Source organism: Stegostoma tigrinum, chromosome 5 (genome assembly GCF_030684315.1).
Source record: "Stegostoma tigrinum isolate sSteTig4 chromosome 5, sSteTig4.hap1, whole genome shotgun sequence".
Classification (NCBI taxonomy): domain Eukaryota; kingdom Metazoa; phylum Chordata; class Chondrichthyes; order Orectolobiformes; family Stegostomatidae; genus Stegostoma; species Stegostoma tigrinum.
Genome location: NC_081358.1, coordinates 89,418,302 through 89,444,996, shown reverse-complemented (window position 1 = coordinate 89,444,996; position 26,695 = coordinate 89,418,302).

Genomic DNA, 26,695 nt, shown 5'->3' with positions numbered 1-26,695 from the left:
CACCATATCTTATGCTTTAAATGAGTATTTCACGGGGCCATATCAATTTTTTTTAGCCACTTAAGGACTGCTTCCTGCTCCAGGCACAATTCTTGGGCCTGTGAAAGGGGATAAGGGATTAGAAACAAACCAGGCATGTCACCCCTGCTTGGACCTTTGGTGGAAATACAGGAGCAGCATCTTTTCTGGCCTCCTTTAAAAATTAGGAGGCACCTCCAACTCCTCACCAAAAATCTTGGCCACTCACGTACTTATTGCCTTCCTGAAATTTAAAGCTGAAACCCATCTCCTCCCTTTCACCCTTTGGGAATTCACCTCCTTTCCCTGCCTTGACGCTCATCTATAACCTCCATTCTGGGATTGTGGTGCATTTACCTGTAGGACTGCTTAAAGATCCAGCAGTAGCCACCATCCCTGGAGATGCTGCTGATACTACAGAGCTGTCTGTCAAGACAGGAGCAGAAAATCCACCTCCAGCCCAATACAACTAACTGTGTGAGCATCCCTGACTCATATAAGTATAATCCCCATCTACCTCTTTACTAGCAGAGTGGGAACACCCGACACCAGAAAGTTGATACCCAGTGATTCCCCAAGAAAGTTTTTCTGACCAGAATTAACTGTTTATACAAAAGAATCCTTGGAAAACAATGCTAATAACAAGCTTTTGTAACTGATCAATTTTAAAGACGACATTCGTCATTCTAATATTGTCCCATTCTTCTCTCCAACATTAAAACTGTGGAAAATATAAAGACATAGAAATCGCTAATTGACCAGTATTTCTTCTTGTCAACCTTAGCGATATGCATCAAAGCACATTACAGATTAAGATCATCTGTTTTAATTCAGTAGCTAGATACAAGATGATAGCAATTAGAACCTCTCTGCAGTCTTTTCATCAGATTAGTCAAACCTTCATTGTCAGCTTGATTGTTCAGAGCGGTGTAGACAGTCATAAACTGCTTGACACAGGACCAATAATCTTTTGTCTTTTTGAATGGTGGATGGCTTCAAAGTTCCACAATCAGAATTAATATCCTACATTACTAGCAAACATTGCATCCAGGCAAATTAAGACAGTTTGCTCATAAAGCTTTAAGAAACAAGAAGAAATTGCAAACAACTACAGGAAGTATCTGATTTATGACCATCTTATGAATGGTGTAATTCCAACATACAAATAGTTCCTGCACTTAAGAACAGCTATTTTATATAGTCCTGCATTGTGTTTGACTTGAAAATGGACCTACTCACAACACAGAGACTGCCCAAAGATGAAACTGTTATTGCTTCTTGTGGCCAGTACACTTCAAACACAGTGCAAACAAGTGTTCAAAAAAAATTAAGAAGTCCTTCCCATGCAACCTGTTTTCGCTCCTTCTGACCTGATCATGAATCAAAGCAAAGTAATTCAGTCTTGAAAATTGTCTGCTACTGTTTGCACTACTTTAGCCACATTCACCTTGAAGACGTATAGCTGTTGAACGATAAGAGTTAACATCCATTTTTATCTTCATTGAAATGAATTGTAATTTTTCTCCGAATTTCTTGCTGAAAACTAGTGAATACCATTGAAATGACAACCAATGGATTCCATTCACATGTTGGGTGAGGAATGTCTCTGCAATAGGGTCTACAAAAATATCCTTTAATATTTCTAAGTAAAATATCAGAAATACAAAATGTACATGTGCTTTCAGAATTATTTTAGAAAAATATCTTGTTGGCATGGTGGGTGAAGGAGCTGACAGAGTGGATTAGAACAACATCATCACAACTTCTAATTTGACATTTGCTCTGAACCTTGCAAAATGCCCATCTTCCTTTGTACTGTACAATCATTTTTATTTTACTACTGTTTGGGTTTTTGCTTTTCCTAAGCACAGGATTCAGTTATAGGGCATTTACTAATATTCAGATTTGCTGCCTATACCAAGCCCCAGTTTTCCTTTTGCTCGAAAGGGTCAATAATATGATTGCTTTAACAATGCCACCCATTAAGTATGCACGTGTATTTTTTTAACAATTCTTTGATGACTTTATCTGATTCTGTCTTGGCACCAGTCAAGTTACAGTACCATCTTGAATCCCAGAGGTCCTCAGATTAATGATTGTAGCTTTCTGTTGTAGAGAGTTGACGCTGCTTTACAGAATGTAATCACACATCTGGCATGCCACAGTTCCCTGCTTGGCACTGATGCCAAGCCTTCAGTACGAGGCAGCACCAATGCCTAGTTAACTGTTTCCGTCAAGGGAACAAGAGAAAGTTAGCTACTCAAATTCATTGTGCCTGCTGGATGTCACTGTCGCTGCCCTGATTTTGCATCTCTGGGGTCTGCCCATTTTACATGAAAAGATAAAATTTTAATCAATAATTGTAAAATACACCATTTTAAAATAAAGTACTATTTGTATACAGTTTCTCTTAACTCTACTTGTACGCTTGTTGCTGTAATTAACTTGGCTATTGTAAATGTCGAAAGCAAAGCAAGGGCAACAACAGTTCTGAATTTCTGGCCCAGATTAAAGGAAGAAATGCTTGGATTTTGTGGTCAGTGGTAAAGTGACAGTGCTGAATGCTGACCTTTAAGAAGACAGTGTACAATGATCTCTGACCCCTGGAATGGACCACACCTCTCTCTGAACTATTTTGAGTCTAGTATCAGCTGCATTGCAAAGACTCCAGTGATGGTACTGTCATCAACTGTGGTAAACAGCCAATCATACTGAAGTATCCTTACAGATAGTTAAAAATACTGATTTATCCTTCACTTCTTAATACATTTTTACAAAGAGAATATAAGCAATGATATGGGATCACATTGTAAACTAAAATATAAATAAGAAAGGAGAGTTTGAAAAATATATTAAGGCGATTTGGTTGTATTGGTTTTTATTCTGAAATTCGTTATCTGGGCCTTGATAACATCTTCAACAGTAGTCAAGGCTTAGCATACTGTTACAAACTCAGTTACACCTCATTAGGAAGCTATAACATTTTGGGGTTTTTGTCAACAATGATATTACAGCACTGAAGGGGAAGTTCTTATCAGTTCAATGATTTCTAATTGTTTGTAATCTGTGGGGACTTCAACAGCACACCCTCCGGAGAAGTGTAAAATCACTGACAGCAACTCCTGGAATTCTGCATGTGGAGCCTCTGAAGTTGCTGTCAGTTTCAGATGAGTAATTAGAGTAAATGCTGTCAGTTTCACCTGTATTGCTACTTTAAAATCCAAACCTTGATCTATATAGTGCATTTCATGACCTCAGGACAGTATAAAGCACTTCATAGATAATAAAGTGTGAAGCTGGATGAACACAGCAGGCCAAGCAGCATCTCAGGAGCACAAAAGCTGACGTTTTGGGACTAGACCCTTCATCAGAGAGGGAGATGGGGTGAGGGTTCTGGAATAAGTGGAACAGTCCCTCTTCCGCACCTACACAGGCTCCAAACCCCACCTCTTCCTCCATTACATTGATGACTGTATCGGCGCCGCCTCTTGCTCCCCAGAGGAGCTCGAACAGTTCATCCACTTCACCAACACCTTCCACCCCAACCTCAAGTTCACCTGGGCCATCTCCAACACATCCCTCACCTTCCTGGACCTCTCAGTCTCCATCTCAGGTAACCAGCTAGAAACTGATGTCCATTTCAAGCCCACCAACTCCCACAGCTACCTAGAATACACCTCCTCCCACCCACCCTTCTGCAAAAATTCCATCCCCTATTCCCAATTCCTCCGCCTCCGCCGCATCTGCTCCCAGGATGAAGCATTCCACCCCCGCACATACCAGATTTCCAAGTTCTTCAAGGGCTGCAAATTTCCCCCCAGAGTGGCCGAGAACGCCCTTGACCGCGTCTCCCGCATTTCCAGCAACACATCCGTCACACCCCAGCCCCACCACAACCGCCCCCAGAGGATCCCCCTCGTTCTCACACACCACCCCACCAACCTCCGGATACAATGCACCATCCTCCGACACTTCCAGCATCTACGATCCGACCCCACCACCCAAGACATTTTTCCATCCCCACCCTTGTCTGCCTTCCGGAGAGACCACTCTCTCCGTGACTCCCTTGTTCGCTCCACACTGCCCTCCAACCCCACCAAACCCGGCACCTTCCCCTGCAACCGCAGGAAGTGCTACATTTGCCCCCACACCTCCTCCCTCACCCCTATCCCAGGCCCCAAGATGACTTTCCATATTAAGCAGAGGTTCACCTGCACATCTGCCAATGTGGTATACTGTATACATTGTACCCCGTGTGGCTTCCTCTACATTGGGGAAACCAAGCGGAGGCTTGGGGACCGCTTTGCAGAACACCACCGCTCAGTTCGCAATAAACAACTGCACCTCCCAGTCGCAAACCATTTTAAATCCCCCTCCCATTCTTTAGATGACATGTCCATCATGGGCCTCCTGCAGTGCCACAATGATGCCACCCGAAGGTTGCAGGAACAGCAGCTCATATTCCGCTTGGGAACCCTGCAGCCCAATGGTACCAATGTGGACTTCACCAGCTTCAAAATCTCCCCTTCCCCCACCGCATCCCAAAACCAGCCCAGCCTGTCTCTGCCTCCCTAACCTGTTCTTCCTCTCACCCATCCCTTCCTCCCACCTCAAGCTGCACCTCCATTTCCTACCTACTAACCTCATCCCACCTCCTTGACCTGTCCGTCTTCCCTGGACTGACCTATCCCCTCCCTACCTCCCCACCTATACTCTCCTCTCCACCTATCTTCTTTTCTCTCCATCTTCGGTCTGCCTCCCCCTCTCTCCCTATTTATTCCAGAATCCTCACCCCATCCCACTCTCTGATGACGAGTCTAGGCCCGAAACGTCAGCTTTTGTGCTCCTGAGATGCTACTTGGCCTGCTGTGTTCATCCAGCTCCACACTTTATTATCTTGGATTCTCCAGCATCTGCAGTTCCCATTATCTCTAAAGCACTTCATAGTTGGGGGAAAAGTTTTTGAAAAATAATTAAGTATTATGTAGGAAATGCAGCTACTAAGCTGCACAGAGCACAAGCATCAACGCAAACACAAGCAGATGATCTGCTTTTGAGAGGTGGATTGAGAACTCAATATTTGTCAGTAGGCTACGGATATGTCCCTAGCTCTTCTTCAAAATAGTGCCTCGTGTTCTTATATGTTCACATGACAGAGCAGATGGGAAATCGATCTAACAACTTACCAGAAAGATGCCACCCCCTGACAGCACACACTCCCTCATCGCTGCACCACAGCATCAGCCACAATTTCTGTGCTCAAGCCTGTGAAGTGAAACTTGAGTCCCAAACTTTTCTGACTCAAAGACTTGGGAGTGCAACAAACTGAAGCATAGCAAGACAAATGAAGAGGTGGCCTTAGTAGACAAAACTTCTATCAAAGTATGGTTCCATTTGGACTCCACTATTTTCTGGCCTGCATCCAATTTCGGCAAGCTCCCACAGCCTGCATTCCTGCATCGAAGGAACGTGTGTCATACTCAGGTCAGTTATCTTTATCCAGACGTCTGCTTGTTTCTTAGGAACAAACGTCTAAAGGAAGCCATTTCATTTCAGAACTTTACTGGTCGCCTCTATGTTGTGGGAGAGACATGGGAACAATTAAAATTCCTGCCTGATTTTTGGGGCATGTTCCACAAATGTAGATGATGCTCTTCAGGAGCTAGTATAGGTCGGTGCTCTACTCCACCATATTTATGCTGGTGTGCCACTCTGCCCCAGTAATTTCAGTGCCTAGTCCTGTCATATCGATCTCTTAGGAACCTAAGATGGAATTAAGCAAATTTGGGGAGGTCAGACTGAATTTTGAAAGGGGTAATATATTATCAACAATATTTCGACAATTTAAAAGAAAGCATTAGATATCAAATTAAATTTTGCATCAGCCACTATTCCTTCTTAATATTTATGATGAGAAGTAAAACATGAAAAAATATGTTTCTTTAAAAAACCCATCAAACACAAAAGCCTTTCTCATTGTTGTAAATGCTGTAGTAATGTGCTTTTCTATTTTGCCTTTCTTAGAACTATTTGGATCACTACACATTGCATGCATGGGTACCTCTAACCATTTTGCTACACATGCTGGGGCAAGCTCGCAATATCTTATGAATAGTAAATTTCATGTTTTGCCTCCCAAATGCCTCATTGCATATGCGGTCTGGAACATTCGTTCCCATTTCCAATTAGTAAAATATCCATGTGGTTTATGATTGGGGTGATGGATCTGTCGGTGAGCAATGGAGGCGATTTCTCAACTGTTCTGCATTCCCATAGGCATGCAGCATTTGACAGATTGGACATAAGTACCATGGAGGAGTCTGACACAGATGGTGTAATTAGAAAATGCGAAGTGAGGGTGTGAAATTTATCCTTGATCAGCACCTCTTGCCAGATTGTCATCTATGTTAATATTAAGCAGATTCCTCAGATAGACATTTTAAAAAGCTTTGATGTAGAATATGTACTATTGTGATATGCTTCTTAGTCACAAAATGTCATTCTGTCAAATTTATATTTTTGGTGACAGCTGATTATTTTAATGAGTCTGTTTGTAATTTTTATTAAAAGAAGTTTTTAATTATTCTAATGTCTTTGGCAAATATTGCAAATGAAGTTGTACATCTCGACATACAAGTCAACAACTCATGCCTCCAAAAATCGTTTCAAAAATGGGAGCTGATTTCTATGCCAAATATAAAATGTGAACTGCCAGTGTGGGTGTGGGCTGTCGTCAATTGAAAATGTGAAAATAAAACACTGGTAATTCATATTAAAACTAATGTGGCATTGTTCAAGGATGCTTTAACCACAAGGAAAATGTTTTAAAACCTGTCAAATTTATTGCCTTTGACATCCTGTGCAGAGTTTATCAAATTCATTCAGTGCCATTTAGGCTATAGCATAATTATAAAGATCACAAGCTGGATCACACTTGGTACATTAAATTTCAAAATCATTGTTCCACAACAAATCATCTCCCTTTTTGTCTATTGAATCAAATGTTCTTACTTTCTAAGTGATCTAATGATAGTTTGCTCACTAATAGCATCCCACAATTTGGTAACAAAATTATAAAACATCAAAGCAGACAGAGTGCCTATTTCTTATTTCTATGTTTTCTGAAGGTCTTTCACACTGACAACCGTTCACCTATTTCAATTGATGTGAATGCACTGTTAAGCCATGAAACCAAAGGGCAAACCACAGGTTGGTATAAGTGCAGACAGTGTGTTATTTCTCTGCAGGAGCCTCTTAATCTCAACTGTTGTATGTGATCTGAACATTTCAACACTGAAAAGTTGCATTCTTTGCATTGGTAATGCACATATTCCATATATTATTGATCCATAATTTCACTCCTCTCTCATACTTCAACTCACTGCCATTGATATGCACAAAACAGCATACAGGAAACTTGATAATCGGCATGGTTTTATATTTGGAAATGATTATAGACTTTAATTTTGTTCTGTTGGTCATGCAGACTAGCACAATGCTGAGTTGTGTATTCTGTCCACCTATGGTTTTCAATAGAACTGCCCTCGAAGCTTTCTACGCTACAGCTTGTTTCATGTTCACAGGCGCTTCATCCAAGTTGCTGATGTAACATAACAGACGCTTGGTGATTTTGCAGTTATCTGATGCTGAATTGCCGAAGATGGGTAATTTTGGCATTGAAGCCTTTTTGGCAATCCCTGAGCAATTTGGTCTTCGGTCACAGCATGACATATTTTCATTCCATAATGTGACCACACCAACTTGTTGTCGCTCTGAAATCTTTCCTGGAGTCAGGTTTGATGAGACAAATTTAAGTGTGTTATAAAGGCATTGCTTTTCTGGTGGGGTTGGTTTAACTCAGGTGACTGGACAATTGGCTTGTGAAGCAATGAGATGCCAAGAAGTGTGAGAACAATTCCCATTACTGGCTGAGGTTACCATGATGGACTCTCCTTAGCAAATGCTCCCCTTGCCTGAGGTAGGATGGCCCTCAGGTTAAATTACCACCAGTTATTACTCTCTAATGAGAGAGCAGCCCTATGTCATGGTGACACAACAACAATAAGGCTTTTCTGGTTATGGTGAAACTATTCTGATGACTTTTGAAGATGTATTATAACAGACGCTTCCCAAGATCAAACTACTGGCTAGATCCTTTCCAAGATCAATTTAGTCTTGGGATGGATTCCTCCTTCTTCATTCTTGCATCAAATTTTCTTGAATAACAGATTCCCTTGTTGTGGCAAAGCTTTTTGGTGTTATGATGATTTGCTTCATATTCTGTTCATTTTGTTGGGAGGTTCAGTTTTTTTTCCATCATTTGCCATGTAGGGCCTGGTCCGAGTGGGTATGCTTTAACTTGCTGCACATTTTCACAATACATCCTTCATTGTTTCCTAATTACAAAGTAAGCGAAACATGCATTTGTGGGACAAACTGAAGGTGACTGCCATTGGAAATATAACATGTCATGGCTGAAAAAGGGGGTGGGGTCAATTCATAAGTTGAGTATGTGCACATATACAAGTTTCAGAACTGTAAATTTGAGACACTTGATATTCTGGGTCAAATTACATGATCTGCGCTAAGTGAAAAATAAGTAAAACAATTTGTTTAATTGCTCTTGCTATGAGTGTGTTTCAGATCAAACCTACAGCATATAAAACCCTAAATGAATATAAATGTCTTTTTCCTTGCAATTTATATACCGCAAATTTCCTTTGGCATGATCTTTTCAACGAAAATCACATTTTAATGTTTGATCTTTATTTGCACCAAATACTTTGTTTGTGAAAAATAGCATAATAAATTGCTGGTCACATTTTTAGATGTTTCAGTATGTAATTAACATTATAACATTCTGATGTAGTTCTTCTTTCTTGTAATTGCTTAAGGGTGCAGAAGATACATGAGGATGTTTTTCCCTCTGCTGTACTGGATGGAGAGCAGCTTTTTGTCAAAATAAGCCATTAGCTATAATGGCATGTAGGTGTAATGGAATGTGCTTTAAACATCTGTGCTGAGAGCAGGGGAGAAATTGCTGCATGCAGGCCTAGGCCTTTGGGGAGCATGATTAAAGACTGCTTCAGAGAGCTTGAGATCTGGCATGGGATGCAAAAAATGAAGAAAGAAAATAGTGCTAATAGAATTATAGGCACTCTGCAGGGAGTAGAAAAAGGTAGCACTTTTGCTGTGACTGTGCTGTCGATTCTGCTAATTCAAACCTTTTGCAAAATAGGTAATCTTACTGACATCAATACAATATGTTGAAATGCAGATAATGCTTCACAGCATTTAATAAAGAAAGCAAATTGATAATTCTGTGAATTCAATGTCCTTAATATTCATTTGGATGAGCATCTTTATTTTACTTTCACTTCTGGTGTTTGACCAGGTATTTGCTAAAGCTCGTTTCCACAGCCATATCACATTTCAGTGACTGCCTCCGGCTCAGACTCACCCCACGTGGATTCCAACTGAAGTTTCATCCCTCACGTTTTGAATCCTCCCAGGGTCACAGATATTTCTGTGATGTTCAATATTCCACGGACAGCTGCTCCCGCCGCATCCTGAGATCCACATTCAGTGCCATGCGGCGCCACATGCGTGCTCTCGACCATTCCCTCCAACAGCATCGCATCACACTGGCTCAGGAATGCACCACTCCATAGTTCTACTTCATTCTTCCTGCTCATTCGTCGTGCTAACAAGAAAACTTTTTCTTTTCTTTTCAGGCATCAAGGGCCACAAGATGCAACAACTCAAAGATACCCATGGCTCTCTGGAATCTTCCTCCTCTCCACTTCCCTCTGACTCCATCCCCTCCCTCAACACCCCCACCTACTTTCAGGTATTCACCATCCCTCCTAACCTTCCGCTCTCTGATACTGAACTTTCTGTACTCAGCAAAGGCCTTAGCTTTATTCCTTTGCATTCCCACCTTAACAACATGATGCCAAACTCTTCTTCCACTGACTTCACCTCCGTGCTCATTTCTCTGGACAAGAGTCCTCGCCCTGTCCCACAGACCCCTTTGCCCAGATTCAACACTGTCCCTCCATCTGGATCCCTCCCTCTGGCCTTTTATCTGTACTCGATCTGTTAATTGAGAACTATCAACATGATATTGGTCGCCTCAATTTCTCTGCTTCCATCACAAAATTCAGCCTATCTCCCTGCAAACTGACTGCACTCCATGCACTCAGATCTAACCTTGACTTTGTTATTAAGCCTGCCGATAAGGGTGGTACGGTTTTGGTCTGGTGTACTGACCTCTATATTGTGGAGGCTCAGCACCAACTCTCAGATATCTCCTCCTACCTTCCCCTGGACCAAGACCCCACCATGGTGCATCAGGCCATTGTATCCACTACAGTAACTGACCTCATTTCCTTTGTTGACCTCCCCCACTTTGCTTCCTAGCTGATAGTCCCCCAGATGCCCACAGCTCGCTTCTACCTCCTTCCAAAAATTCACAAACAGTACTGACTGGGCAAACCCATTGTTTCAATCTGCTGCTGGCCCAGAGAACTCATCTCTTCCTACCTTCACTCTGCTTTCTCTCCCCGGTCTAATCCCTGCCTTGTCCGCCTTCCGCAGGGACTGTTCCTCCGGGACGCCTGGTCTACTCTTCCTTCACCATCAGTACAACCTTCCAACAGCCCCATGGCACTCCTCCTCCCTTCCCACATTTCAAGGGCCCAAACATACCTTCCTAGCCCCCTAACCCCACACCAGGCCTTGTTACCACATAGCCTGCCATTACACACTGCCTATTGTTAGTCACACAGTCCCCATTAACAATTATTCACACTACTAGCCTGATTGTTATCAACTTCTTTGTCTATCCAACGGCTCTTCTTTCTCTTTGGACTCTATCCTATCACCTACTCCCTATCCCATGCCCCTCCGTATTTTCTGCACTTTTCGCAGCTACCATGAGTTCTGAGGAAGGGCCACTAGGCCCAAAACGTTAACTCTGATGTTTTTCTTCACAGATGCTGCAGACCTGCTGAGCTTTTCCATCAACTTCTGTTTTTGTAAATGAATTCTTTGTTGGATGACTTAATCAGGCGTGCAAGTATCTCAGCAGATCTGGGCATGAGACGCAGAGCTAATTAATATGTTTTCTATAATGTGCCAACTGCAGGATGTATTCTTGAATGGTTAATCATTTCTCATTAATAAATTTGAAAAGTGGTGACCCAATAAGTAATAGCAATAAGGTTAATAGGATATAGCTTACTAGCAAAGGGAGGATATCAATTACTGAACAGGCTTTCTATTTATCCAATCTAAGCATATTAATAGCTACATAATTTATACATATATATGCAGATTTAGAGAGAGATAGAGAGCATGTTCGATACATTCTGTAATTGCAGAGATATACATTTATTTATGTATTTAATGCCAGAAGAGTCACTTTTGCTTTTCAAGTTTTGTCAAAATGGAAAGTGCTACCAAGTGAGAGTCAGATTTATAAACAAAGAGTTAAAAAAATGGGCTTGTGCCAAAAAAGTGCAATGCAGATGTTGTTCAAAGATTTACAATTCCACTATAACTTTATAAAATATATTGGATTCACTAGTTTTTGACAATTTGCTTGTAACATTTCTAACTATATAACTGCTAGGTAAAGGGATCCTGTGGTAGAGTGGTAATGCCCTTAACTCTCCACTTTGTGTTCAAGTCCCCTTTGCCACAGAGGTATATTTCTGAACAAGTTGATTATGAAATCCATTTATTAAAATTACTGATGATTAAGCAACACTGTTTACAACAATATAAAATAAATCCGTCCAACAAAAGGTGGTTTTGGCTATTAGAACAACCTGTAAAAATGTATGTTTTATTGTGGCCATGTGTGAAGTTTCTATTACAATTCTCACCATTCTCTGAAGATTAACAGCAATATATGAAAAGGTAACATTTGAGTCTTTGGGTTGAATGTTCTCATTGTTGGATTAGTACCATTTTCAGGGAACTTCATGAGGATTTTGTGCAAAAGTTCACAGTGACTTATATCCTGTAATCTTCCGCTCCTCACCTCATTAATTATGCATATGGGTTTCACGGCACCTTGGCAGTGAAGGGGACATTGGCACCCTGGTCTTGGACAGGGATCTGCAATAGCCACCCAGGCCAGTTCTATGCCCCGGATAGGAATTAAATGCCCAACGATATATAAAAAAAGGCCAATGACTTTCCCTGTTCTCTAATGTTGAGTGCGACTATTTTCTCTCTAATAGCTCTCACTCTGCCACTGCTCCCACCTCCCACCAGAGCTCAGGATCTTCCATTTTCACTATTATGAGCAGCATCTTCATTCATTGGCTCTCACCCACCCCATACACCAAATGACTAATTCCTTTCTTGCTCCTGCACCACCGTAACCAGCTCTTCCAGCTACTTCATCACACCCAATTCCTCCTTTTGTCTTATTGAAGGAAAGTATGTAGCAGAGCAGGGTGGCGAGGGCAAAGACATTGTTGAGGTGTCTGACAATTTTCATTTTGCCAATAGGACTGGGGTACATCTGAAAGTTAAACATCATCTTCATACTTTCAAGGAGAATAGAAACTGTATTGGTAAAGCATTGTTTATCTCTGAGAAGAATTTTAGAAAACAACAGAATTCGGACATCGTTCAACTAGCGAGTTTTGAGAAGATTTGTAGCTCAGGTTGAGGTTCTGGATGTGAGATTGCTCGATGAGCTGGAAGGTTTGTTTTCAGACGTTTCGTCACCATTCTAGGTAACACCGCCAGTGAGCCTCCGACGAAGCGCTGGTGTTTTGTCCCGTTTTCTATTTATCTGGTTAGGTTTCCTTGGGTTGGTGATGTCATTTCCTGTTCTTTTTCTCAGGGGATGGTAGATTGGCTCCAAGTCAATGTGTTTGTTGATGGAGTTCCGGTTGGATTGCCATGCTTCTAGGAATTCTCGTGCATGTCTCTGCTTGGCTTATCTTAGGATGGATGTATTGTCCCAATCAAAGTGTTGTCCTTCCTTATCTGTATGTAAGGATACTAGTGATAGTGGGTCATGTCGTTTTGTGGCTAGTTGATGTTCATGTATCCTGGTGGCTAGCTTTCTGCCTGTTTGTCCAATGTAGTGTTTGCCACAGTTCTTGCAAGGTATTTTGTAGATGACGATGGGAACTGCAGATGCTGGAGATTCCAAGATAATAAAATGTGAGGCTGGATGAACACAGCAGGCCAAGCAGCATCTCAGGAGCACAAAAGCTGACGTTTCGGGCCTAGACCCTTCATCAGAGAGGGGGATGGGGGGAGGGAACTGGAATAAATAGGGAGAGAGGGGGAGGCGGACCGAAGATGGAGAGTAAAGAAGATAGGTGGAGAGAGTGTTGCAATGGGAGAGAGATTCCCTGAGGTTGGTCCGGAGGGAGGAGGGTAACTTCTTCAGTTTAGGCATCCCTGGAAGAGGCTTCGCAGTGAGGTTAAAATAGTATCAGAGATAATGGGAACTGCAGATGCTGGAGATTCCAAGATAATAAAATGTGAGGCTGGATGAACACAGCAGGCCAAGCAGCATCTCAGGAGCACAAAAGCTGACGTTTCGGGCCTAGACCCTTCATCAGAGAGGGGGATGGGGGGAGGGAAACCTCACTGCGAAGCCTCTTCCAGGGATGCCTAACCTGAAGAAGTTACCCTCCTCCCTCCGGACCAACCTCAGGGAATCTCTCTCCCATTGCAACACTCTCTCCACCTATCTTCTTTACTCTCCATCTTCGGTCCGCCTCCCCCTCTCTCCCTATTTATTCCAGTTCCCTCCCCCCATCCCCCTCTCTGATGAAGGGTCTAGGCCCGAAACGTCAGCTTTTGTGCTCCTGAGATGCTGCTTGGCCTGCTGTGTTCATCCAGCCTCACATTTTATTATCTTGGAATCTCCAGCATCTGCAGTTCCCATTATCTCTGATACTATTTTAACCTCACTGCGAAGCCTCTTCCAGGGATGCCTAACCTGAAGAAGTTACCCTCCTCCCTCCGGACCAACCTCAGGGAATCTCTCTCCCATTGCAACACTCTCTCCACCTATCTTCTTTACTCTCCATCTTCGGTCCGCCTCCCCCTCTCTCCCTATTTATTCCAGTTCCCTCCCCCCATCCCCCTCTCTGATGAAGGGTCTAGTCCCGAAACGTCAGCTTTTGTGCTCCTGAGATGCTGCTTGGCCTGCTGTGTTCATCCAGCCTCACATTTTATTATCTTGGAACCTCCAGCATCTGCAGTTCCCATTATCTCTGATACTATTTTAACCTCACTGCGAAGCCTCTTCCAGGGATGCCTAACCTGAAGAAGTTACCCTCCTCCCTCCGGACCAACCTCAGGGAATCTCTCTCCCATTGCAACACTCTCTCCACCTATCTTCTTTACTCTCCGTCTTCGGTCCGCCTCCCCCTCTCTCCCTATTTATTCCAGTTCCCTCCCCCCATCCCCCTCTCTGATGAAGGGTCTAGGCCCGAAACGTCAGCTTTTGTGCTCCTGAGATGCTGCTTGGCCTGCTGTGTTCATCCAGCCTCACATTTTATTATTTTGTAGATGACGTTCATTTTATTTCTTGTCTGTATAGGGTCTTTTAAGTTCATTAGCTGCTGTTTTAGTGTGTTGGTGGGTTTGTGGGCTACCCTGATGTCAAGAGGTCCAAGTAGTCTGGCAGTCACTTTGGAAATGTCTTTGATGTAGGGGAGAGTGGTTATGGTTTCTGAGCCCGTTTTGTTTGGGTTTATTGCTGAGGAATCGGTGGACTGTGTTCATAGGGTACCCATGCTTTTTGATTACGCTGTATAGGTGATTTTCCTCTGCTCTGCGTAGTTCCTTTGTGCTGCAGTGTGTGGTGGCTCGTTGGAATAATGTTCTAATGCAGCTTCGTTTGTAGAGCGAACAGCCAATGGGGAACTTCAAACCAGCATCTACAGGAAAACAACACATACGGACCAAGTACTGAACTACAGGAGCAACCATCCCAACACCCACAAACGAAGCTGCATTCGAACATTATTCCAACGAGCCACCACACACTGCAGCACAAAGGAACTACGCAGAGCAGAGGAAAATCACCTATACAGCGTATTCAAAAAGCATGGGTACCCTATGAACACAGTCCGCCAATTTCTCAGCAATAAACCCAAACAAACAGACAAAACGGGCTCAGAAACCATAACCACTCTCCCCTACATCAAAGACATTTCCGAAATGACTGCCAGACTACTTGGACCCCTTGGCATCAGGGTAGCCCACAAACCCACCAACACACTAAAACAGCAGCTAATGAACTTAAAAGACCCTATACAGACAACAAATAAAACGAACGTCATCTACAAAATACCTTGCAAGAACTGTGACAAACACTACATTGGACAAACAGGCAGAAAGCTAGCCACCAGGATACATGAACATCAACTAGCCACAAAACGACGTGACCCACTATCACTAGTATTCTTACATACAGATAAGGAAGGACACCACTTTGATTGGGACAATACATCCATCCTAAGATAAGCCAAGCAGAGACATGCACGAGAATTCCTAGAAGCATGGCATTCCACGTGGAACTCTATCAACAAACACATTGATTTGGAGCCAATCTACCATCCCCTGAGAAAAAGAACAGGAAACGACATCACCAACGCAGGAAATGCATCACCAACCCAAGGAAACCTAACCAGATAAATAGAAAACGGGACATAACACCAGCGCTTCACCGGAGGCTCACTGATGATGTTACCTAGAATGGTGATGAAACGTCTGAAAACTAACCTTCCAGCTCAGCGAGCAAACTCACATCCATCGTTCAACTATTACATTCATGACTGCAGCCAAGATATAGTGCTTTAATAAGAAGATCACTGAGCCTACAGGTAATTTGAATGCCTTGCAATGGGTCCTTGCTTCCGCTCATGTCCCACAGTTATGGTCAGTTTGTGTACATGGCTACAAGATCTTACATACTTACACGACTCTCTGGGGACAAAGATTCATGTTACCTATATATCTTACAGAGAAGTGAACACTCAGTTAAGGATAAATGATGTCTAATGCTGTATCACCATTGGAACTTTGCCTCACCACACAAAAATGTCCACTCTACAAACAAAAACTTAACATGCACAAATGTTTTGGCAGCCATCTTCCATTTTTACTGCTCAGTTGAGATTTGGTGAAAGATGGCATGTTATCCAAGAAATTAAGTGATAGACTCTGAGTGCACATCTCTTTTCACTGAACAACTTGTCAGGAGCATTGCAAAGTTAGGTCTCAACAACCTCTAAAGTGCAGTGGCACACCGTTGCAGTCTATCATGTCACACATCACTTATAAAGACATGGTGAGGCTGGTGTTTGGTCAACACTGAAGTACGTGGATGAAGTCTAGAGATGTTCACTGCCAATGGACTGTGCAATGACGTGTCGGTTACCTTAAGATGGGATCCCAGTGAAGCAACCGGCAAGTTTCACCTGCCATGTAGCGGCTCTGACCTTCAGCTCAGAAACTGATATCGTTTTTCATTTCACACCAGTGCCTGGAGCAATCTTGAACTGCACAGAATTGAGGGCAAGACTGGCTAATGATGGCAAGCAAATACTTCGAATGAAGGTAGTTATCTCTGACTAGCAAGATTTTCATCAGCATCTTTTAAACCTTGGAGGGAAAATTGGACTTTCTATTCTTGGTGTCAAGAATTTGACTTTATTTTCATTCTCATCAGATTCTCCCTAACTGTGCACCGACTCCCATGTTGCTCAAAGAGTGGGAAAATTCCACCCTGTATGTATGCATATCCTCGAAAATTAGTGCTTAAATGTCTAAATATCAGTGTGTGAGGATCTGCCAAGATTCTTGAGATGAACAGTCTCCCCTGCTCAAGTGCACAGCCAGGAAGTGCAATAAGACGTGGTTAAAGGGGGAGAAGGAAGAAAACACATTGTGGGAAGTTTGATGGCATCGGTGAAAATGGCTTGTAGGTCGCTCTCAGTTTATACATAAATGTTGCTACCTTAGAATGAACATGATTTTGAATCCCTGAATGTAGGTGCTAAACTCATGTTCACACCAGGCAGCAGTAGTTCATGGCCACAGTCGAAGGTGGATGACTGCAGTCAGACTCATTGCACCATCTAGAAGCAAAAGGAGAAATGTGTACACATGGCATTGGGTCATGATGACACCTTCGTTCATCTTTGTTCAAAGTCTCTAATGATTATCTCCCTCTGCGTGCAAAGGTGTTGATATTGAGGAGTTGTCCACAGTAACTGTTCCAAAGTGGTGTAATACACAGAGAGGCTCAATCCAGTAGGATAGTCAGAGAGTAGGCAGACTGTGTGCTATACATTTCATGGTCATGGGACAAAAGGCTTTCCTTTCAAAAGCCCTGTGATTGGTTGTTGCTACAGCCACCATTCCCTTCACCTTGAGGGTATTGGCCCTGGAAATATTGTGTGGGTCAATCCCTGGGGCATTTGTAACTGGGGCCGCTAGGCAAGTTGACCCTCCTTGGCTGCAATTTTTAAGGGTCAAGTGTGGTCCGGCAGAGTGGAGCTAGAGTGCCCAACCACTTCTGAGATGACGTGAGTGGAAAGTTCAGAGGGGCTTGTGGATTGCTCCTACTCTGGTTTGGCACCTTCTGCTACTGCCCTGTCTCCTTGTGAGGAGGAGCATCAGAGTCAAATTTCCCTAAACCCCACAACCCACCCCCAGTCAGCATCTTTTCAGTAATAAGGGCACAAGGCTAAGTTGATGGAGTGTGAGTGTGTGCAGGAGATATTGGGTCTGGGTCTCTCTGGTAGCTGCTAACCTGTCCATGAGCCTGACAGCCAGTCATATGACTCAGTGCACTGTTTTGCTTCTGGGCAGTGAGGGCGACTGAGTCCACATCACAGTCTGCTCTACGCTGTTCCTCCCTGTGTACACGGAGGAAGTCCATTACTGCCCACATCATAGGGTTCTCTCCTGCCTGGAGTTGAGTTGACATCTGGGTCTCCTGTAGACCTCTGAATACCAGTGATTTGAGCATTTCTTCCTCGGCCAGATGCAGAGTCACAATGAAGTGCTCACCAGCTTGCGTATCCGTACTCTCTGTGTCTATAGTTCCCAACAAGGTGCCACTATATGAGATGGTGGGTGGTATAGGAACTAGTCTTGCCAATACTTCCTCTAAGACCTCAGTACTCATGCCCTCAATAGGTTCAGGGGGCTGCCTGGGGTGGGCCGTGGGAAGGCTCACAGAACTTGCAAGAAACAAGACGTGGAAGGTATTGCTACCAGCTTTAGATATCATGTGCGATCTGGCAGACTGTTAGCAGCATTAATGTGAGAGTTGCAATGAAATGAAATGTGGCACTTAGTCATTTGGGGGAATATGGATCTTTCAGCATGACACAGTAGGAATCCCAGTTTTCTCTTGCAAGGGCTGGGATTCTCACCTTGTTGGAGGTGAGGACCTAAATGCCAGGCAACCCCCTTTCCCCCATCCGCACAGCTCAACTTCCAACCCCCTCTCTGTTAGGGGCTCTCATTTCCTGAAACAACAGAAAGGAGGAGAATGCGTGCAATAACATTGGGTTGAAATGGTTATTAGTGCTTGTCCATGTGGGTGAGTGGTGGTGAGGTGTTCCGAAGGACTGAAAAAGCAGAATGGAGGACCTGCACGGTTAGTGGTGTTGCAGTTTGAGGTAAAATGAGAGTGAGGAAAATGTTGCATGCATTTAAGGAGAAAAGAAAGGCAGAGAAGCAGTAGAGAGATTTAGGAAAGGAATTGCACTGCATTTGAGAAACTCCCCTCACTTCTGTACAATTTTTTACTTTCCATGTGCCAGAGAGAAACTAAACAGTGACATGAAAGCCAAAGGTGAGAGATTCCAGCTGACTGCTTGCCTCCCTAAGCCTCCACCAACATCTCAGGATTTGTTCCATAGTCAGTGCCTGCCAGCATTCCAAGTGCCTGGAGATTGGCTTTGGAATCATACCAGGCTCATCATATCCTCATGACACTTCACCAAGCCACATATATTACAGCTGAGCATTTTATTGCTGCACTTTGAAATGCACTGGCATTTTTCACTGTAATGATATTGTCAAGACACTTTCTACCCAGGGACAGAAACCCATCTCATAGATCTGACCAGGGTGTGTCTTTGCACCCGTCGCTGGGTTGCTTAGGGTTCACTCAGTTAGCACCTTGTTTGAATGCTCAGCACATCTCTTCTGGGCCTCACCTTTTTGACTTTTATCCCACTGCCAGAATTTAAAGGCTCACAATGCCTCTGTCTTGCCTTTTGCTTCTGGTGCAGACACAAAGCCAGGCAGTTTCTGATGTTTGTTAGCAGCGATCAGCCAAAGGTCATGTCGCTCCATGACACTGTGCTCAGTCAATGTTATACCTGCACCACATGTGGTCAACATGTGACATCTACCTCCTCAATTAAAAAGGCTCATCTCCAATTCTGGGGGAGTAGTCCTCAGTCAGGGTCCAAGGCCTTCAGTCAGGGTGTACTGAAAAGTCAAGGGTATTGCACAACATGATCAGTCAGCCTGGGGGCTACACAGGTATCAGTCAGAGATCTGTTCATTCATCAGTCTATTGGCGTCAGCCAGAGGCTAGGACAATAATCATCCTGTGGGCCTGGCCATTCAAAATAAAGATCATAGATCATAGAATCCCAACAATGTGGGGACTGACCCTTCAGCCCAACAAGTCCACACCGACTCTCAGAGCATCCCACCCAGACCCATCCCCCTATAAACCACCTAAGCTACACACTCCTGAACACTACGGGCAATTTAGCATGACCAATCCACCTAACCTGCACTTCTTTGGACTGTGGGAGGAAACCGGAGCACCCGGAGGAAACCCATGCAGGCACAGGGAGAATATGCAAACTCCACACAGACAGTCACCCGAGGGTAGAATCTTGGTGCTGTGAGGCAGCAGTGGGTGTAATTGAGGACACAGTACAGAGGTTCATCCGAAAGAAAAGAAAGATTATCCGGGGTGGGATTGGACAGCCATGGTTGACAAAGGAAGTCAGGAAATATATCAAAGAAAAAGAGACAGCCTATAAAGTGGCTAAGAGCACTGGGAAATCAGAAGATTGGGAAGACTACAAAAACAAACAGAGGATAACAAAGAGAGCAATAAGGAAGGACAGGATCAAATATGAAGGTAGGCTAGGTAGTAATATTAGAAATGATAGTAAAAGCGTCTTTCAATACATAAGAAACAAACGAGAGGCAAAAGTAGATATCGGGCCGCTCCAAATTGATGCTGGAAGGCTAGTGATGGGAGATAAGGAAATAGCTGAAGAACTTAATAAGTACTTTGCATCAGTCTACACAGTGGAAGACATGAGTAGTATGCCAACAATTAGGGAGAGTCAGGGGGCAGAGTTGAGTACGGTAGGCATTACAAAACAGAAAGTGCTAGAAAAGCTAAAGGATCTAAAAATTGATAAATCTCCTGGCCCTGATGGGCTACATCCTAGATTTCTGAGGGATGTGGCTGAGGAAATAGCGGAGGCTTTGGTCGTGATCTTTCAAAAGTCACTGGAGTCAGGGAAAATCCCAGATGATTGGAAAATTGCTGTTGTAACTCCCTTGTTTAAGGAAGGATCAAGGCAAAAGATGGAAAATTATAGGCCGATTAGCTTAACCTCGGTAGTTGGTAAAATTCTAGAATCCATTGTCAAGGATGAGATTTCTAAATTCCTGGAAGTGCAGGGTCAGATTAAAACAAGTCCGCATGGTTTTAGTAAGGGGAGGTCGTGCCTGACAAACCTGTTAGAATTCTTTGAAGAGGTAACAAGTATGTTAGACCAGGGAAGCTCAGTTGATGTTATCTATCTAGACTTCCAAAAGGCCTTTGATACAGTGCTTCACGGGAGGCTGCTGAGCAAGGTGAGGGCCCATGGTGTTCGAGGTGAGCTACTGGCTTGGATTGAGGATTGGCTGTCTGACAGAAGGCAGAGAGTTGGGATAAAAGGCTCTTTCTCGGAATGGCAACCGGTGAAGAGTGGTGTCCCGCAGGGTTCAGTGTTGGGGCCACAGCTGTTCACCTTATACATTAATGATCTGGATGAAGGGACTGGGGACATTCTGGTGAAGTTTGCCGACGATACGAAGATAGGTGGACAAGCAGGTAGTACTGAGGAGGTGGGGAAGCTGCAGAAAGATTTAGACAGTTTAGGACAGTAGTCCAGGAAATGGCTGATGAAATTCAATGTGAGTTAATGTGAGGTTTTGCACTTTGGAAAAAAGAATACATGCATGGACTATTTTCTAAACGGTGAGAAAATTCGCAAATCAGAAGTGCAAAGGGATCTGGGAGTGTTGGTCCAGGATTCTCTAAAGGTTAACTTGCAGGTAGAGTCCGTAATTAAGAAACCGAATGTAATGTTGTCGTTTATGTCAAGAGGGTTGGAATATAAAAGCAGAGATGTGCTTCTGAGGCTTTATAAGGCTCTAGTTAGGCCCCATTTAGAATACTGTGTCCAATTTTGGACCCCTTACCTCAGGAAGGATGTCCTCGCTCTGGAGCATGTCCTGCAGAGATTCACACGTATGATCCCTGGAATGGTAGGTTTAGCATATGATGAACGGCTAAGGATCCTGGGATAGTACTCATTAGAGTTTAGAAGGTTGAGGGGAGATCTAATAGAAATTTACAAGATAATGTATGGTTTAGAAGGGGTGGACGCTAAGAAGTTGTTTCATTCAGGCGGGGAGACTAGAACCCGCCTTAAAATTAGAGGGGGTAAATTTAAAACTGAAATGAGATGACATTTCTTCAGCCAGAGAGTGGTGGGCTTGTGGAATTCATTGCCGCAGAGTGCAGTGGACGCCGGGAAATTGGATGCCTTCAAGGCAGAGATTGACAAATTCTTGATCTCAAAAGGAATCAAGGGATACGGGGAGAGTGCAGGGAAGTGGTGTTGAAATGCCCATCAGCCGTGATTTAAATGACGGAGTGGACTTGATGGGCCGAATGGCTTTACTTCCACTCCTATGTCTTATGGTCGTATGGTCTTATGCTAACCACTGAGCCACTGTGCCACTCCAAAGTGGGGGGCATTTATGCTATGATAAGGAAATAAATTGTGAAGACTGCAGGAAGCATGGGGGATGATAACTGTGAAGGATGCAACTCAACATATAAGTGGGGGAGATGACAGAGCATCGTGGGAGGGAAAGAAGTGGGGAGGGCATTGACAGTCAGCAGCATCTCAGCTTCTTTGGGGCAGCGGGGGTGTGCAGTTGGTGAGATGGAGGTGGGATCTGTGCGTTACTTTGTCTGGCATGGGCCTGGGGCTCAGAAGACAAAATGTGGAGAAGAACACTTAAATAAACTGGGAACATGGGGAAGATCAAAGCCAATGAGTCTTACAAAAGGAGGCCATTGAAAGAAAGGAACGTAAAGTTTTGGGTGGGGGATGGGGTTAACTAGGTTGAGAGATGGAGCTGTGACTCACTCTGTGAAGCATGGCTGATGTAGCCTTCCATCCCCATTTAAATCAAAATGGAATGTGCGATGGAAATAAAAATGGCTATCACCATGCCTGGAGTGGGCAGAGTAAGCGTTTTATTCTCTGACGGAGGGGCGTCCATTTTCAGTTGATGTGAGGCCCTTCAAAGTGCACCAACATTAGATGGATACAGTACAGGTGAAAGACATCTATGATCACAAAATGCCACATGTACACCTTATGCATTGACCTACTGTACCAATCAAAAACCCCGGCCCCAGCTCTCGTGATCACATCAATCAATGTTACAAATCAGTCCAATTAATGGCTGTGAGGCAAAAACATGGGCTACAAGGGTTCATCCGCGTTTCGAAGGTGGCAACACCTTTCAAGTTCCATAGTGTGAGCACCTTGCAGGAGGTTGGCTCATAAAACAATCACATCATTATTTTATATGCCATGCCACCCTTCTTTGGCCCTGTAGAATAGGGGATTGGTGTGGCATGGGGTTGAGGAGAGGTTCTCATTATTGCTGCCATGTGTAGAATTTCCTGCCATTTATATGTGCATCCACAAGCTTGAACATCAGACACCTGAAAGAGGGTGACTCCTGACTGAGATAACAAAGTGTGAAGCTGGATGACACAGCAGGCCAAGCAGCATCTTAAGAGTACAAAAGCTGACGTTTCAGGTCTCGACCCTTCATCAGGGTCTAGGCCCGAAATGTCAGCTTTTGTGCTCCTAAGATGTGGTTTGGCTTGCTGTGTTCATCCACTTCACACTTTGTTATCTCGGATTCTCCAGCATCTGCAGACTCCTGACTGATCTCGTTTTTGGGGGCGTCGATGTCTGGATGTTTGAAGGATGTTTTTCAAATGCTATTGTGCTGTGACTGCTGAATTACCATTTTACTGCTTTATTTCTGATATCGCCCACACATTCTCATTGGAGCCAGCCTCGTTGGAGTCAGGTACACAAGCTGTAGTTGTCCCTTTTTAGCTTCTGCGCTAAGGACACTACACAAACAGATTCAATATGCATGTACACTCTAGCTCAAGAGCAGCATCAACTTCTAACTGATGTGGAGCCAACCCTTAATACCGAGCTTGCAGCCACAGGTGGCCTTGTGGACCAGACAAAGACTCATCGGAGTTAGTCATTCATTTTCCGTGGAGCGCTGTGCGAATCAGAGAGGGACAGCGACCTCTACTCTGTCCAGAGATGAGCGTTGTAATGCTATGTGATACTGTCCAGTGCATCTGCCATTCAACACCTCCACAGGGGCAAATGAGGTCATAGAGTAATACAGCATGGAAACAGGCCCTTCAGCCCAAACTGGCCCATGCTGACCATGGTGCCTACTCAGCTAATTCCAATTGCCTGCATTTGGACCCTATCCCTTTAAACCATTCCTATCCATGCCCCCATCCAATTGTTTTTTTAATGTTGCTGTTGTACCTGCCTCAATCACTTTCTCTGGCAGCCCATTCCATTTACGCACCAGCCTCTGCATGAAGATATTGCCCCTCAGGTCCTTCTTAAATCTGTGCCCTTTCACATTAAACCTATGCCCACTAGTTTTCAATTCCTCATTCCTGGGAAAAGGTCCATCGGGTGGCCCTTGACATTAGATTTCAACACAGACCAAATCTGGGGCCTCATACTTGTATCATTTAGAAAAAGGATGCTTCCTTATCCTTTATATGCTCCAAACCACAAAAAGAGGCTATGACCTAGACTGCATGATTTATCTATAAATGGTTGAAATCATTTATCTTAAGTTTATGCTTTTGACTATTGAATCAGTAACATGTGGCTTTATGTGTGCCAATTTTTTTCTAGAGCCAAGGCAATTTCTTTTAAAACAGTTCTTGAAACTAGTTGTAGGATTAGTGGGTTTTTGTGAGCATTGGTGAGTTTTTATAACTGAACAAGATAAATGACTCCAGGTTTGGAGGTCAGAAAGGGGATTTTTTTTTAGCTTAAGGGAAACACTAATAGCCTAGTCAGAGATTTACTGGGAGTTCTGGGAAGTCCTGTGAAATGCTTCGGTGAAGGTAATTGTCCAGACCAGTGTTCCTGAGAAGGGAAGGTTATAGTGAAACAAGCTTACCTTAGAATAAAGAGTTCGTGGTAACCCCAGGCCAGAAGTATTGAGATAAAACCCTGAAAATCTAACGTAAAGCTGAGTAAGTTTAAGCTCAGGTGTAAAATAGCCCCAGGAAGAAGCTCTCTACAGTTCTAATTGATAAGTTAAAGTTAGAAGTGATTTAAACCTGACAAGATGTTAGACACTGGTGTGATAACTGTACTAGCAGTGATTCTGAATGCTTGACAATGTGTGCTTTTGGGTGCGGCACCAGGCATGTGTTTTGGATAGTATACCTAAGCTAATGAGATAACAAGATGTTGAGCTGGATGAACACAGCTAGCCAAGCATCATCAGAGGAGCTGGAAGGCTGACATTTCGGGCCTAGACCCTAGACCCTAGACCATTTTTTCTAAAGGAGAGTCTTGGCCCGAAATGTCAGCCTCCTGCTCCTCTGATACTGCTTGGCCTGCTGTGATCATCCAGCTCCACACTTTTTACGAAACCCAATGTTTTGCTTTTTAATCTATTAAGGAGTGTTTTGAGTTTAGTGGGATTATACTTTCACTGATTCTAAATATTTGAATTTGTGTTATAATCAGATAATTTAGTTTATTCTAATTTATTTTTACTTTAGTTGTTACTAAGCTTCTGTTTTATTGTTAAAGCAAAATCTGCAGGTTTGTTATTTTGCATACTATGTTTCTGCAAAACAAAACAAAATATGATGCTCCAAGCTGGGTTTCAATCTAGAATCCAACTTATCCAGTAATAACCTCAGTTGGGAATATTCCAATTCACAGTAGGATAGACAGTAAGAAATGCATTATTGCAATGATGAGGATGTCTTCAGATGAAACAGTACCTTCAGCACATTATGGGCAGCAGCATTGACCAAAGTAACACAGGAAGGACTTTTCTGTAATTCTTGTTCAATGGAACTGAGTTTTATGAAGTCATCTTTCATTGAGTATAAATGTTTCAATGTTATAATGACCAGCATCCCCTGTATCATCCCAGCTGCAAATGCATTCTCATGGTTTGATCATTCTGCACAGTTCATGTTGTTTAACAAAAAGTTAATGTTACAAACAAATGGAAGCCTTCACAAATCTAATGCTCCTTCATTCAATCCTGACAAACTTTCATGAGAATATGGCTGTTGTGGAAATGATAGCAATTGCTCAGACAGATTTAGAAGAGTTTGGGGCCAGGGATGTCTCACCTCCCTGCCTTCCTTATTGCAGTTGTAGCTGAAGTGACAATCGCTGACGTAGCTGATGATGATAAGTGGACGTATCTTTAGAAATGTGAGAACCTAGTTACAACAAAGTGTCACCCACAAATGCTGAGAAGATCTTTTGCCCTGTTTCTCTTGCATTATGTCTGGTTGTAGTCTTCGGATCTGAAGCTGAGAGGTAGGGAGCCTGCCCTCTAGTGGAGCCTGCTGACCTTGGTGTTGTTGTTGGATGACCATGGGGCTGGTTGAGCCCAGATATACAGTGTCTTTCCTGCCCAGATGTAGGCTCACCCTCCTCAATTTGACCTTTCAGGGTGGAAGTGGCGAGCTTAGGTCCTGGCCAAGACAAGATTACTGGGAGGCCTGCATGTGGTTCCTCCTCTGGCTGTGTCACTCCTGGCACTGTCTCATGCAGAAGGGACACCAGAAGTGAGATCAAGATCCCTCATTCCGAGTTGGCTCAGAGAGACTCTATGTGCTTCTCCAGCAGACACTGAGAGTGCTGGACCTGCCTGTCCATGGCAGCTGCCAACCTGCCCGTGGAGGTAACCAGAGGTTTATTTACCAGAGATGGCATTGTACCAATAATGTTGGTGGAATCCTCCAACATTCAACTCAGATTACCCACAATCCCCAGAAAACCTGCCCATTTCTCCTGTGCCCGCATGTGTGTTTGTATGAGGTTTTTAATGGGTAAACAACATGGGGCTTCCGTCTGGAGCTAAGCAGATGTCTGGTCTCTCAGAGCATCACTGATCAGAAACATTAGTTTCTCGACCAGCTTTGGCCATGTGGGAGTGACGTGCTCCTGAATCTAATGGAGATAAAGTACCCACCGCAATGCCAGCATCTGAGGTGGTGGAGGATGCAGGATGC